The 15,105-nt window shown below is 38.6% G+C and overlaps 2 protein-coding genes across 45 annotated transcripts in view; one reads left to right on the top strand and one right to left on the bottom strand.

Annotated features, from left to right (window-relative positions):
* Positions 1-9,190, top strand: part of LOC137633435 (splicing regulatory glutamine/lysine-rich protein 1-like) — a 408,786-nt gene extending 399,596 nt beyond the window's left edge. Inside the window, exon 9 of the mRNA XM_068365729.1 lies at positions 6,109-9,190. The gene's annotated coding sequence lies outside the window, so the exon portion shown is untranslated. The remainder of the gene's footprint in view (positions 1-6,108) is intronic.
* LOC137633422 (putative leucine-rich repeat-containing protein DDB_G0290503) overlaps positions 1-15,105 on the bottom strand; it is a 549,442-nt gene that overhangs the window by 366,940 nt on the left and 167,397 nt on the right. The window lies entirely within an intron of this gene.

Below are 15,105 nucleotides of genomic sequence, written 5' to 3'. Positions count from 1 at the left end.
CTATCGTGAACCTTCAGGTGAGCGTAGCAGTGAGTTCTCTCACCAACCTGAGAGCTCTCGCGCGCAGGGCCAAATGCGCGCCATATGCGCGAACATCTTGTTGCTCACCATGGTCTCGAACATCCTGTGGCGCGCCATGTGCGCGAACAACACACTGCGCGCAGGCAACCTTATGCGCGCCAGGTGCGCGAACAACCTCATGCGCTCCACGAGCGCGAAAAAAGTGCGCGCACGAGCTCCCTTCCGACGCAAGAGCGCACGACCATTTTAGCGCGCATGATCGGATAGGAGCACACAACCATAATGGCGCACGCACACGATCGCATTGGAGCGCACGACCAACTTGGCGCGCACGCAATCGGTTGAAGTGCACGAACAACTCTTATGACCCTTCGGGGTCTCACAACGCCGTTCATGCTGAACCTTTGGGTTGTCGTGACCATAGCCTTACTTATATGACAGAGTTTTCGGATTCTCGTTGCGCGAAGTGTTCACGAGTGCACAAGAGGTTTACTCTCATGACAGAGTTTTCGAACTGTCATCCCGTGAATTGTTCGCGCACGCCCATCGTCATCAAGAGCTTTACTCTTATGAATCAGCGACAGAGTTCCTGCAGGTTCTCGACACAACATTCCTTAAGGTCATGAGAAAGGAATTCACAAATAGATTCTGAACCCCTAGGTTCTCATCCGAATCTCTCTGTTTCCACGATTCAGAGTTTTCTGAAAACTCTATGGTCGACTCTCCCCCCCTCTACGGGAGGGGTCTTCCAAAGGTGTGACTTGTTACGTCACTCTACACTCCCAGCTGATTATTCATATCAGCTAGTCTGGTTTCGCCAGCACCGATCCTTTTGTTTTCGAATGAACCACCGTTATCTTTCCTCCACCTTCCCACTTCGAGTGGTTTGGTTAGCAGATGGAAATGAGCGGGGAATGAAAAATTCTTTACATTGCAGTTCATTTCCCCTGGTAGGCCTTGCCTGTTTTAGACGGTAGTTTTCTCACTATTGAGAAAGCGTTCGATGGCAACCCCTTTCGGTAAGCGCTCGATGGCAATTTTGTCTGGCTTTCTTGAAGCAAACCCCCACATACGAGACTTCACCCTTTTTCGGGAGACTCGTTCCTGAGAAGTTTTTTTTTTACAAAACTTCAATGGGTGTTAAAACTTCATGAAGGCCGTAAGCCTTCCCTGAGCATGCACTCTAGCCAAGACAAAACCGCGAGGTTATTGTCTTAAATTCGGTTCTACCGTTTGATGAAGGCAGCCTCCCCCGTCATTGTACCCTGGGTATAACGACCTGCCTTTTTACACAATAGTCTTCCGAGACTTTTTTTTATTCTATCCTTACAGGGTTATTGTTTCGAACAATTTGTCCCGAAGGAGCATTGTTAGCTCAGGTTGAAGAACGATAGCAATAGCGTGGGCATCTTTTCATTACGTTAAGAATGTTTCAAACCCCGCCCACGGGTAAACAGACATCCGTTTCTGTGTAATGAACCCTGGCTAGCCCCTCACATACAGAGGAGGGGTAAACCAAAGGGGAAATGATCGCCACTGTAACTGTATATTTTGTTTGAGAACATATTCGCTCTCATTCAAGAAAATATTAGTTAGTCTACGATCAAAATTCTTTCTTGCAATAATGTTGCGATTCATCGCATATACAGTATTCCCGCAACCGGATTCGTTGCAAGCGTTTCCTGGAGGCAGAGAATACGCATGCGCTAGCGCAAATGGACTATATGCGTGCAAACGATCTTTCTGCCAATAAGAGCTATATACATCTTCCAGTTAGAACTATGTTCTATTAACTTGTATTTTTATATCCCATGCTGAAACCAGGTTATTCAGTACATTACTTGGCTACTTCCCTGTAACCAGACATACAACGGCATTTACATTCTGCCTTCTTATAGGCATTTTTTCCTTTCCCCCGATCGGAAGTCTTAGTCTCCTACAATGGCTATAGCTGGAAACTTCTCATAAGCATATCTGTTCCCTAGTAGGGAACATCTAATATAAATGCTAGTTTACCAATCGGAGACGGAGAAGTACGAACGTTTTCTTTGTCCTTAGAACGGGAAACCTCCTTTACAAATGTTTCCAACTCCAACTGAGTTCCGGACATGACTTTTAAGTCAAACTACGCATGTATGCTTGTCATGCGCACAGTTGGGTGTTACTACTCCGTAGTAGACTTATGCTCTTGACCCACCCAACAATAGATTGAAGATATGTCTCAATCTTCTCTAGGGTTTGGTTGGATGTGTTTGGTGATTACCCTACAGTCTCTTGTCCGGAAAGCGATCCCTATGGAGATTCGCTATCATAACATAAGCTGTACTGATTAACTGGTTTACCGTTTGGTATTGGTCTTATTCGGCCAACCACACTGGATTAATGGCAGTTGGAGGAAGAATAGGCTGTTCCCCTTCGTTGCAAGAACGTGCAATTAGTTACACGTCTCAACATCACCTCAAGGTGTGTTTATTGCTATGCACTCACCGCTGGACAATCCGCGGTTGATGGGTGGCAGACAAGAGCTTCTGCAAAGAGGCCTGGCTTCTCGTCTTCCCTCTGAACCTGATGCTCTCTGTAATGCATCAAAAGAGAGAGGGCGGCCGGGGTCATATGCCATATCATTCCATCCTCGTCTGTTGGCCCGATTCAGAAAGGTACCAGCATTCACCTCTCTTAGAGAACCATCTAGCAGTACGAAGCCTCAGATGGACAGAGGACAACTTGTTTCCCCCATCTGCTCGCGTCATTCCTGGTATAGGAATGTGCTTGCAAAACCACTGAGATAGTGGGCTCCTAGTGTCTTCGAATCATCTTGTATCCAACAAAGTCTTAACTTTGTTGGGTCCCCGACTGGGGTTATGCTCGCAGCGGCTCTGATCTTCAGGCTCCCACTCGACCGTTCTCCAGGACCTCAAACAAGATGTATTCCAAGATCAATGGGGCAGCCTAGAGGTGTACCTTGTTTCCCCCCCCCCCATTCGGTCTGGTGAAAAAGTCCTCAGCCCAGTCAGGATAAGCAGGATCTTATCAATGACTCCAATAGCTTCGCTATGGCATCACGCAGAATGGTTCCCAGACCTTTTGCAGCCCCTGACGGAGTTCTGAGGGATCTTCCTGCACGGCACGATCTTCCAAGCAGCCACCACATGCTAACGCTTTCCTGAGCTGTAGCTCTGCTTCGACTTCTTGCCTGGGACGATCCTACACCACCCCTCTCAGAGAGGCCTTTTGCAACAGGTTACGGAAAAGATGTCTTGGCACCTCGGACACTTTTCAGCGTCGGTCTTCCAGGCGAAGTGTTCGGTCCTTTGTGACTGATGTCTGGAAGGGGATTCTCTCCCATCGGTGCCTTTGCTTATGCAAGTTTGAGATAACTTGTCCCCCGTCGGATCTCAACCTCCTCCTGGGAACGCGGTTTGGATCCTTCAGTCTCTGAAGGCCCCTCTCTATGAACCTTAGGCCCAGCAGCAGATCGCTTCCTTTCACGGAAGACGCCCTTTTTATTTACCTGGGCTTTTGACCAAGAGAGTTAGTGTGTTGTATGATCCAACCTCTGATGTTTCCTACCCTAGGAGACGGGGAGAAGTAATCCTCAGCGGCGTCCCTGAGTGGATTGCCAAGACTCAAATTTGAGTGTGCTGTACCCTAGGTGCTGCCCATTTCGAATATAGAGTCTTCGTTCGGTAACCGTAAATCCATCAACTGGGGTTTTACCGAGTGAGGAGTCTGTGGGGTTACCTTAAAAGAATGATACCAGCTCGCCCCCATGTGTCTGCACTGTTGACCAGCACGGGGAAGGTCAAGGGGAGGACCTCAATGTTTTCCTTCTCCTCTGGGATCGGAAGGCAATTGAGGTTACTCTTAATCTAGACCCTCCTCCATCCTAAGACCCAGAGCTCGTAACGTCACTGGCGTTACCACGTCCCTGGCGTTCAAGAAACTACTGTGGTGTAGATACTTTCAAGTGGGCATGTGGAAGCGTCAGTCGACCTTCACGACCCACTACCTGCAAAGACGTAACCCACAAGAACATGGAGACCTTTTCCATTGGTCCAGTGGTGGTCGCACAACAAATGATTTAAACACCTCAGGCTCCTTGATGGACAAGTAGCAGAGGATTGAGGGCTGAGGTTACCCAAATTAGTCTGGGGTGAATGAGTAAGAATGCCTGGCTCCTTTCTTCCTTTCACCTTCTCCCCTCTGGTGAAAACAGCTCCGCAAGCCTCAGCATAAATGACCTCGCCTTGCTGCAGGTAAGACCCATTTCCCTTGTGCCTCCTAAGTATAGAAGAATACTTTGTTACATCCCCAATACCTTTTAGAGGGAGGGTATTGGGTAAGTCTATAAGAACAATAGGTGTTGTACTCGAGTTCCTATGTTAAAGACAAGCCACACTGTTAGTTCCACTCACACACAAGCTTCTGCAGGCCGCTATCAGTGCATTACCTCATATCGGCACTTGATTTTAGCGAGGGTAGGGTCCCTTCTACTTTCGATCAATAGAGAGGCCCCCGGGTCGTGACCAAGGCCAGTTGGTGAGGACTTCCTCCCTCCTAAGAGTAAGTCACCCTATTATAAATAGCGAAGGTTTGTATCTGTGTCAGAACAAATATCAAATTTGGAAATCATTTTTATTTTTCCTAACATACAAAGCTGGAGCTATTTATACAAATTGGCCTGCCACCCTGTCCCCCGAGAAGTCCTGCCATAAAGCAAAGTAGTTATTCAGCCGGCAGGTGTGCGTGAGCGGTGTAGCCACCCTACCCCAACCCCCACTCGCTAACTAGCGGATGGGGTAGTTATCCCCCACTCCAATTATCATGGTTAGTCTTTCAGCTACGCCGAAAGTAATACCCTTTTATTAGTAGCTCCTGGTCTGTATGTTAGGAAAAATACTAATTATTTCCAAATTTGATATTTTTAATGTTACTGTTCTTAGAATATTTAATTTTTCCTTGTTTCTTTTCCTCATTGGGCTATTGTCTGTTGGAGCCCCTGGGCTAAAGCATCCTGCTTTTCCAACAGACACGTTGAAAAGAGTAACGGAGAGAGTGAAATGGCCCTCTGTGACTAATGTTTTGCAAGTTATTCAAAGGTCTTACATTGAATCTGCATTTGTTATTTATTATAAAATATTATGGCATCGTGTTTAGTAAATCTTGTCCAGATAATAATAAGTTCTTCTTAAGGGAAACATGACGATGATCTCCTTATTCGTTAGACACGTAGGTTTCTACTGTCTAATGTCCATTGTTTTTGGTTGGCGTGATATTCATACACTGAGTTAGTGGACATATTATAAATTCCTTCTTTATAAAATACATTTAAAATAAATTTAACATTTTCTATATTACAATCCCAGGTTCATATATCCTTCTCGCCACATAAATATTGATTCTAATTTCATTGTAGAGAGAGAGAGAGAGAGAGAGAGAGAGAGAGAGGGAGAGAAGTATCGGGTGGAAATCTCCAGGGAAATTTGAATATGATTTTGTTTCCGTTTTGTCTCAAAAATGTGTTATTTAATAAAATCAATCTATCATTTGGTATAAAATACTCTTGCAGTTTATTATATAAGTTATTAATACTTAAAATATATTAAGATACATTTTATGATTAAAGAACTAACATAGGATTTTAGTGTTTTAGAAAAGATATACTGTATAAATGTTCATTAATAATTTGCAGAATATCACTGATGGTTTATTTAAAAACTTCTATTTCATAGTTTCATTTTAACCAGAGTAATTTTATTTGTAATATACAAAATATATAAATGTTTGAATCTGAAGAATTTTTCGAGTCTGCCATTTTGAGAGAGTAGAAGAAAGAACTAATGTATGGAATAATCAAAATTATTTCTCTTGTTTTGTATGGGCAAGAAGAGCTAAATTTAAGTGCCCTATTCATAGTAAACAGTAAAATGACCTGTACTACTTAAGTAATGCCGTACTTATTTGAATTATTACTTAACAAAGCAAGCTGTTCTTCCTCCTATCAGACCAATGATGAATATTGTAAATATTCTATTTATCTTTAATCAAAGGTTGAGACCATTTGATAACTTTTCTCTTTTATTGCAGAGAATCTTCCTTCAGTAATTGGTGCGATAGAGAGAATCTATAGCAAGAATTCAAGAAGGCTTTGCAAGTGCCTAAGTCAGTAAATGTGATGATATGGTCTTACGAAGCCCTCAGTCAACTCAAAGAGTCTTAAGAATCCCCCAATGGACTCCAGGAGTCTTATGAAGCCCTCAGCCTACTCCAAGAGTCTAAAGAATCCCCCAATGGACTCCAGGATTCTTACGAAGCTCTCGGCCGACTCAAGAAAGCCATCAAAAGTTGCAAAACAGATGGAAATCATGACTGGCCTCACCGCTGCCAAACAATTTTATTTGTCACTCGGGTAGATTATATAAAAAATGTCGGCACCAAAGGTATTGGGTTTTATCACAAGCTTTAATTAATTTTAATTTATTTAATCTTTTTAATTGCTTCTTATTCATATTTGGATATTATGCAGAATTGGTGTGATTTGTTTTATAGTTTCGAATGATAACAAAAGGTGAGAGTGTACGGGAATGGTTGATTAATTTGTATCTTATAGTTGAGTGGCCTTTGATGCCGTAGTGCTTTCCTCGAGCCCTAAATTCTATAATCCAATCCAACTGGTTAAATCCTCGGTAGTTAGAATTCTTTGATATGGTTGTCTAGTTCTTAAAGATAATTGAGAAGTCCTTCTTTGAAACCCGTAGGTTCTTGTGAAGTCTGGGATGTTGGTAATGTCAAGAATTCTTGTCAGATTTTAACCCATCCATTTGATTTAAGAATGAGATTTGCCTCAGTTTCTTTCCATGCCTTTCTGTGGGAGAGAAGAATTCACATCTTTCTGCTTATTGTCAAAATAAGAAACTCTTCCCAAAAGACGATAAGTGTCCAAGGACCTTTATCATTCACGGAGAAGTAAATTCCTAATTGCTCAACTCAGAATATTTCCCTTCCAGTTTCATCTTAAACAGGATGGGAGCAGATCTTGGTGCCAAAATCAGTTCCTGTCTCATTCCATCCCTCGAAAATCATTTGCAACTTCTTCATTCTTGGGCTTTTCATTAGTTGACTTCAGTGAGGAAATCTCAAGGTTCTGAATCTGTCTGGTAAAATGGGAGCTACTTTGGAGGTAAATCGTGTACAGTATAGATAATTGCTCGATTGTAGGGTTACAAACGCTCTAAAATGTCCTAGTTACTCCTTGTTCAAGGCATTAGTTTTGTCGGGTTATCTAGTGAAAGATAACGTCATTGCTGTACACTCTTGACAACACGTCTTTGGTATAAACAATGTCGGGAAATGGAGGCACAAGGGCAAGAATTTTTTCCCAAACTAGAAATTTTATTTTCAACGAGATAAATATCTCATTTCATTCTGGGAAATCGATGTCTTAGCAGGTTGATAATAACCCAATGGTTTTCTTGTTCTTAAGTGTGTGTGTGCATCAGGAAAGTTTAGGTAAAACGAGAGATCGACATAAGTTTGCAATCTCAATAAGGTCTTACGCACAAGATCGACAAGACTGAACATTGGGTGCCATTTTACAAGATTGCTCGAAACATCACGTGTTTCCACCTCTGTTGGATGTTGTAGTCTTCATCAATTTGGGAATGGTTTTTAGAGAAAGTTTGCTCTCTCTGTCAGTGTTTCGTATACTTAGCAAGGAAAACGATTGTTACTAAATGGGAAATCCTCTCGCACTAAATTTCCACATTGGCTTTTTTCAGGTATAGAAATGGGTCCTCTGTTGAAAGAATTCAATTCAATCTTGTGTTGATATCTTGTTTTCTTCCATCTAACTTTAAGACCTTGATTTCATAAGATGCAGAAGTTGGTGTTTATTAAGCAAAGAGTATTCAGTTCGTAGACCCTACTTGATATGAATCCAATCTTGGCTGCCGTTCATGGTTTTGCACTTTCTGTCCATCCTCTTCTAGCTTTGACTTCACAGTTTAACTGTAAGGTTTTCCCCAGGGCTCGGTTGGCAAATGGTCTCCCAGCACTTAACACCTTTCTTAAATAGACTAAGTTCAAGATATGTATAGGTATTGTTGAATCGGTCACCATTTAGTGTCTCGGTTTTTGTAAGACTTAGAAAAAAAAGGTTATTTTTTGTAACTGTTTGACCCCTTCCTTAGGTAGATCTCTTTAGAGTTTCACTATTCTCAATGTTCTGTCTGGTTTCTTGGTAACAAGATCTCATATTTCCTGATCTTATGACTTCTGTATATTACTGTAGCACAAAAGACGATGGCACAATGATTGTGAATCATCTTGAGTGTCTTATTTCTTGGCTTTTTATTGTACTTCATCTCGTTTGTTTATTGTCTTTGAGTAGGTGAAAATCTTGAGAGATATTTGGACTCAAGAAGTGACTCTAACTATATATTTAAATTATGATAGTAACTTAGTATTTGGTCTTTTATTATGATCAAAATATGTGAAAATTTTAAATTTCCATCTTGCAGTGTAGAACTTATAGTTTTGGTCAGGGTATTTAAACTTATCAGTATAAAAAAACTTAACCTCCACAGCTATTGCCAGAAATATGCATATTTCTGTCCTATCTATTTCAAGTAATACTTGGAGAGATTTTGATAGATACAATATGTTTTGTACAGGTTAATCCAAGCAACTAACAATTTGAATGGTGTTAAATATGAGGACGTAAAAAAGGTTTAAGATTAGCAATACTTTGCAGGTTGTAAAGATGATGTATAGTCTGGCCTATTCTTTCCACATTCTCCTCTGTTCTCATACACCTGACAACACTGAAATTACCTAACAATTCTTCATTACTCAAAGGGGTTAACTACTGCACTGTAATTGTTCAGTGGCTACTTTCCTCTTCATAAGGGTAGAAGAGAGACTTCAGCTATGGTAAGCATATCTCTCTCTCTCTCTCTCTCTCTCTCTCTCTCTCTCTCTCTCTCTCTCTCTCTCTCTCTCTCTCTCTCTCTCTCTCAAGGGGTTAACTACTGTATTGTAATTGTTCAGTGACTACTTTCCTCTTGATTAGGGTATATGACACACACACACACTCTCTCTCTCTCTCTCTCTCTCTCTCTCTCTCTCTCTCTCTCTCTCTCTCTCTCTCTCTCTCTCTCTCTCTCTCTCTCTCTCTCATTGAGAAATTAGCTGTGAGATATATTAATTTTCAATAGAAAATTACTTTAAAGTCATTTTTTTTTAATAATTACAAACTAGTCATTTGACAATTTTCAATATCATATGATAAATTATAGATAAAATTGCATTTTGAAACTAGAAAATAAGAATGACTAACATGTTATTTGACCATTTTAAGTAGAATAGAGTCAATCCTTTAAAATTTTTGAAAATATTAGTTAAAAAACACATTAATATTACATCTCTATGCTTTTATTTAGCAGGAAAATTTCCAATATACTTTTTATAGTCTTCTGTTTTCCAAATTTGGTTCCTCTTTCCAAAGTGATTTTTCTCATAAGTTATAATTTCCTCATCTTAAAAACCTCTTTTAAAACATTCTGGTTTACAAGTTCCTTATTCTGTCTGGACTTCAAGTTGTTGGTAACTTCAAGCTTGAATTCATCTTCATCTTCATCATCATCTCCTCCTACGCCTGTTAGATTTCGCCAGCCGTCTCTATCTTGAGCTTTTAAATCAATACTTCTCCATTTATCATCTCCTACATGCTTCATAGCCCTCATCCATGTAGGCCTGGGTCTTCCAACTCTTCTAAGTGCCTCATGGAGCTCAGCTGAACATTTGGTGAACTAATCTCTCTTTTGGAGTGCAAAGAGCATACCCAAACCATCTCCATCTACCCCTCGCCATGATCTCATCCACATATGGCACTCTAGTAATCTCTCTTATAGTCTCATTTCTAATCCTGTCCTGCCATTTCACTCCCAATATCCTTCTGAGAGCTTTGTTCTCAAATCTACTAAATCTATTGGAGATTGTTCCATTGTCATACCATGACTTTTGTCCATGTAATAATGATAGTAATATATTCTAAAGTTTGAGTTAAAATATTCTAAATAACTTGATATTTAGTAAAATACATTACCAAGGTATGTTAGTTTAAAGAAATTACAGAAGTATCATTGAAAATTGTGGTAAAACTTAATTTCAATTGGTTTTGTAGCTTCTATATTTACCCTTTTGTAAGCGCAAACATTGTAGAGGTTTAAGGAAAGAACGGCCAGTAATTTGAGCTCTGGAAGCATTTTAAATGTTATATATACCGTCTGAGCAAAGGTCTGGCTGTGAATTTAGCCTTCTGGAAGTATACACATCCCATGAAATTCAACTTTCAGAATATATAAACAAAGATGTTCCATTGATTATTATTATTATTACTAGCCAAGCTACAACCCTAGTTGGAAAAGCAAGACGCTAGAAGCCCTAAGGGCTCCAATAGGGAAAAATAGCATAGTGAGGAAAGGAAATCAATAAATGATTGATTTGCTTAAAGACCTGTAAGTGCAAACTGCTTATAACTAAATGTTTCACGAGATATATCAAATTTTGTTTGTCATAATTAATACAAATTTTATTTATTTTTATAACTGAGAGGACAATGTTATGTAGACAAATTATTTGAAGATTGGAGAATTTATGCCAATGTAGGTGAAGATTAAAAAGATTTTCATATATGTGAAGTAAAAGTTATTTTAAAAACAATTTTTGTATCAAATTTTTAGTTTTGGACAACTCCAAGCCAGTGAGGAATAGCGGACAGACAAGTCCACAAAGGTTGTCCATTTCAACCGAATTTTTAGCTATTAAATTTGTCACTATTATCAAATTGAAAAAATGTTTAGTATTTTCTAAATAATTTTCCTGTTTCAAACGTAATGAACAATTGTAGATTTTACTTTGCAACTTTTATTCATATTTTTCATTTTGATATAAACACTTTGTTTATGACTCATTTTTTATATTAATATTCAAAATTTTCATTGAAATAATTTATTGTTTTTTGAGCAGCGTATTTATTCTATTGTTTCAAGGAATCAAATTATAGATTCTCAAAATATGATTTTGCATTAATTTTCAATTTCACAAAACTGTAATTTGAAATTGTAATTTAATATGATTTTGCATTGATTATTAAACTATTAAATTATGATTCTTTTATGGTCATAAAAATGTATTTTTGTAACATATTTAAATGTTCCTGAATTGTGGTGAACATACCAAATCATTTTGAGGGGTACTGTCGTCATTTTGGTCGAGTGTTGGTCACTAGTAAGTGGTTTAACATCTCAGAGGCGTTTTATAAATACACTACTGTATAATACAACAGCTGTATAGATGTGAGAAGTCCTGTATTTCTGATATGAACCTATACATCTCCTCCTGCTTATTCTCTTTAAGCCATAACAATGTTTCCGACATTGTTACAAATTAAAGAAAAACAGAAGGAAATGTATAGTTTGATGTATCATTAATACAGTACCTCTGTAAGCTATACAACTGTATTATACAGTAGTGTATTTCTCAAACGACTTGGGGAATTGAATTCACTTACGAGTGTCCAACAATCGACCTAAATGACGACAGTACTCCTCAAAATGATGTGGTATATTTAAAACAATACAGGAACATTTAAACTCGAATTACAAAATACATTTTTTATGAACTTAAACAATGATTCATATAAGATATATTTTGGGTTAATATTTTATGCCTTTTACTTGCATAATAATGCATCATGATGTACGGAAAATATTACTATGTAAGAATATGTAATTAAAACAACGACTAATAAAGTTAAAGTTAAAGATTTACTTTTATTTAATCAAAGTACAAAAATAAAAAAATATATTTTTTTAAATTTTATTTTTTCATGTACATTAGTGTCCCCCCAAAATAGGGGCTGACCTCACAGAACGGCTTTGCAGGCACTTGGCGACCTTCCCTTGGTGCCCTGCAGGTCAGAGAATCCGTACAGTAGGCAGACAATGACGGAGAAACTACCGAGACTATTGTGTCGTGTGCCTTTTATCTGAATGGGAAATTGAGTATCTGGCAACTGCCTTGGTTAATGGGAGAATTGCCACTAAGAGGTCTTCCATTTTTGGTTAAAGTGAAATTGGTTTTCTCAAAGTTAGTTAGAGGTTTATTATAACTTGAGATGAAACTGCCATATTTTATCCTTTATATAAAGTTCTTAGATGTAATTCTTAAAAGGTGATTTAAAATGTCATAATTAAAGAGGTCATCTTGAACCAGAATTAGTTGGGAAAATTATAAAGTCACATTAATAGTTTGGTTAACCGACTGATTTTCTAAAGTTCCATTTAATAAAACTCAAGCAAAATTGCTTTATAAAATCATGACAAGATATTAAATTTATATTTTTTTTACCCATTCAAAGTCAAACACCATCTTTAACAAAGCAATTTCATATTCCTTTTAAAAAAAATCAAACTTAATTCCATTTTACATCTCGGTCAGATGGAATACTGTCGGCAGAAAGTATGTTTACACAAGATGAGTATCCGTGTACCTATACCATGTGATCGGAAGGTGTACTTTCTATAAGACACTTAGGGTGTCATTTCAGTTTTGTCGTATATTCTAATTTCTGTAATGCAATATCATAGAAAATAAGTCCAGTTTAAGAATATAGAATATTAAAAAAAGCATTAGAATTGGCCATAAGTTGCACATTCCTTTCATATAAAAAATAATTGTATAAATAATAAATTCCAATTAAAATTGAATTCACCAAACTAAGAATGTATTATAAATGTGACCTCAAACTTCAAACACATTTATTTCATGTATTTACAAATCAAATATTTTGATTACAAAGAAATAATTTATTTATTTCACTACTTTTCATGAAATGGACCTGTTTCATTCCTCCTGAATACGAAATACTTGGTGTGTGCTTAGTCAAACGATTGAATAGTGAAATGAAGTATTTATTCAATTGAATTACACAATAGTTAACTTGAATTCTACATTATTCATATCATAGCATCAGAAGAATTATGAAAAACTGAAAAATGTAAATGAATCTTCATTAATGATCAGATGTTTATAATTTACTTAAATGTAACGAGTCGCCAACGAACGCACGAGTCTTCGTTTCGAGCACATTTTATTAAACCAGGTTTCGAAAACTTCCGAGAAAGCAACAAAGACCAAACAAATGTCCGATAGACACCGTTTACACGCGATGCTTCTCTGATGGGCGAAAGACTTTGGAAAAGGGGGTGACATCCGTCCGGGGTACTGCCCCACCGTCCGCTAAACTCACCCCAGCGAGACGCCGGATCGAACTAGCGTTGCATTCCCCCGAACAGACGAGATAGCACAGGCAGCGTGCTCGCCCAGGCAAGGCTCCGAGAGACGTGTCTATGGTACTAAGGTAACCTTAAATACCATAAGACACCAGTTGGATACCTTCAAGGGCGGGCAAATTACTGCCTGACCTTTACGTAATATCAAACTATCTGTACATAATATAGTTATTTCCTGCTTGTTCTGTTAACCAAAAGGCGAGATTTATTTATAATGTCCCTATCCAATTATGCGGTTTTAACAAATGGCCGTCTGAAATCTCTGATTGTCCTTGATATTGTATCGGTTTGGATATCTTCACAATGATCTTCATTTCAACTGGCTGAGACACAACGGCAAATTCCAAACAAGGAGGAGGACAAATTTCAAGACAAAATCCTCTATCTGTGCGAGTAAACTTTCTAGGAATGAAGCAAATCATCCACTATTTCTACAATATTCATCAAACTTCATTAAACAGACAAACTATTAGGAATAGTGCAAAAGGAACAGCAACCAATTTGGGCGAGGATATTAACCAGAGGATGATAAAGTCCCACGAACACGACTAATCAATTGGTAATAATTGCGCCAAGACTCAATAACAGATTTCTATTCAGGCTCTCAAGAAGGTCATATCATAAGTCCTTTTCTAAGTCATCTCCAAGTCATTTGTATTCATGAGGAAATGCTAAAGTCCCTGTCTCCACTAGCAGATGCAATAGGCAGAGATCATCCAAATCAATTTGATGTCAACATTGTAGAAGCAACGAGAATATAAACAAGGTTGAAAAATCCTTTACTCCTATCTTGGTGCAAGAACAAGCTTCAGTCTTGCACCAATGACATCTGGATTTAGGAGTTTGGGCCAAATTGCACCAGGGTAAAATGGGGAAGTATAAAATATAGAGAAAAAACAAAAGAGGATCAATTACTGTACCATGCAATGAACTACTTTATTCAACAAGCAAGACAACTTCAGTGCACCTCAGATCTAGCACACACAAAGGTGTATGGGTATTGGGCAACGAACCTCCAACCAGACTCGCTAGACATAGACCAAGATTGTGAGGACAACTGTAGGCAAATCCAAAGGAAAATGAGGGGAACGTGCCACTAAATAAAAAGCTTGACGTCTTCACAAAACAATTTGGTAGAAGATTACGCAAAAAGACTTAAAGGAAGCAAGCTACTATACACAGTAGGACGTCCTTCTAAAACCTCATCCAATCAAAGCTCATATGACATTAGAAAGGATTTCGATTAGCAAATAACTATAAACAGTACTTCCCCAAATGAGACAGAGCAATAAGTTTATTTTGGTAAATGTAAAGAGAAGAAAAAAGGTATCAATGGTGTAGCAGTTAACATCACAGTCAACCTTATTAGCAAGACTGAATAGAAGGTCTTCTTCATCATTTACAGTAAGACTAAAGTTTAACCTGTATGGAGGCAAAACAGAAAGCTAAAGATCAAATGGGTTGAGAAAGAACTGGACAATCACACCTACCCAGTCTTCTTAGGTGTCACCCTTGACAGAACGCTCTCCTTTTAAGAGCACACAAACAATAGCAAACATAAAGTAGCAACTAGGAACAGCCTCCTCAGAACATTCACCAACACCAGCTACAGAAGAACAAACCCTGAGACTCTGAGACAAAAAGCCCTGCCACTCTGGTACTCTACTGTGGAGTACTGAGCATAAGTGTGGGCCAAGATCATGCCATGCGCATAAGGTAGACCCAGAAC

The sequence above is a fragment of the Palaemon carinicauda genome, chromosome 43, assembly GCF_036898095.1.
Source record: "Palaemon carinicauda isolate YSFRI2023 chromosome 43, ASM3689809v2, whole genome shotgun sequence".
NCBI lineage: Eukaryota > Metazoa > Arthropoda > Malacostraca > Decapoda > Palaemonidae > Palaemon > Palaemon carinicauda.
This window is presented reverse-complemented; position numbering and strand designations above follow the sequence as displayed.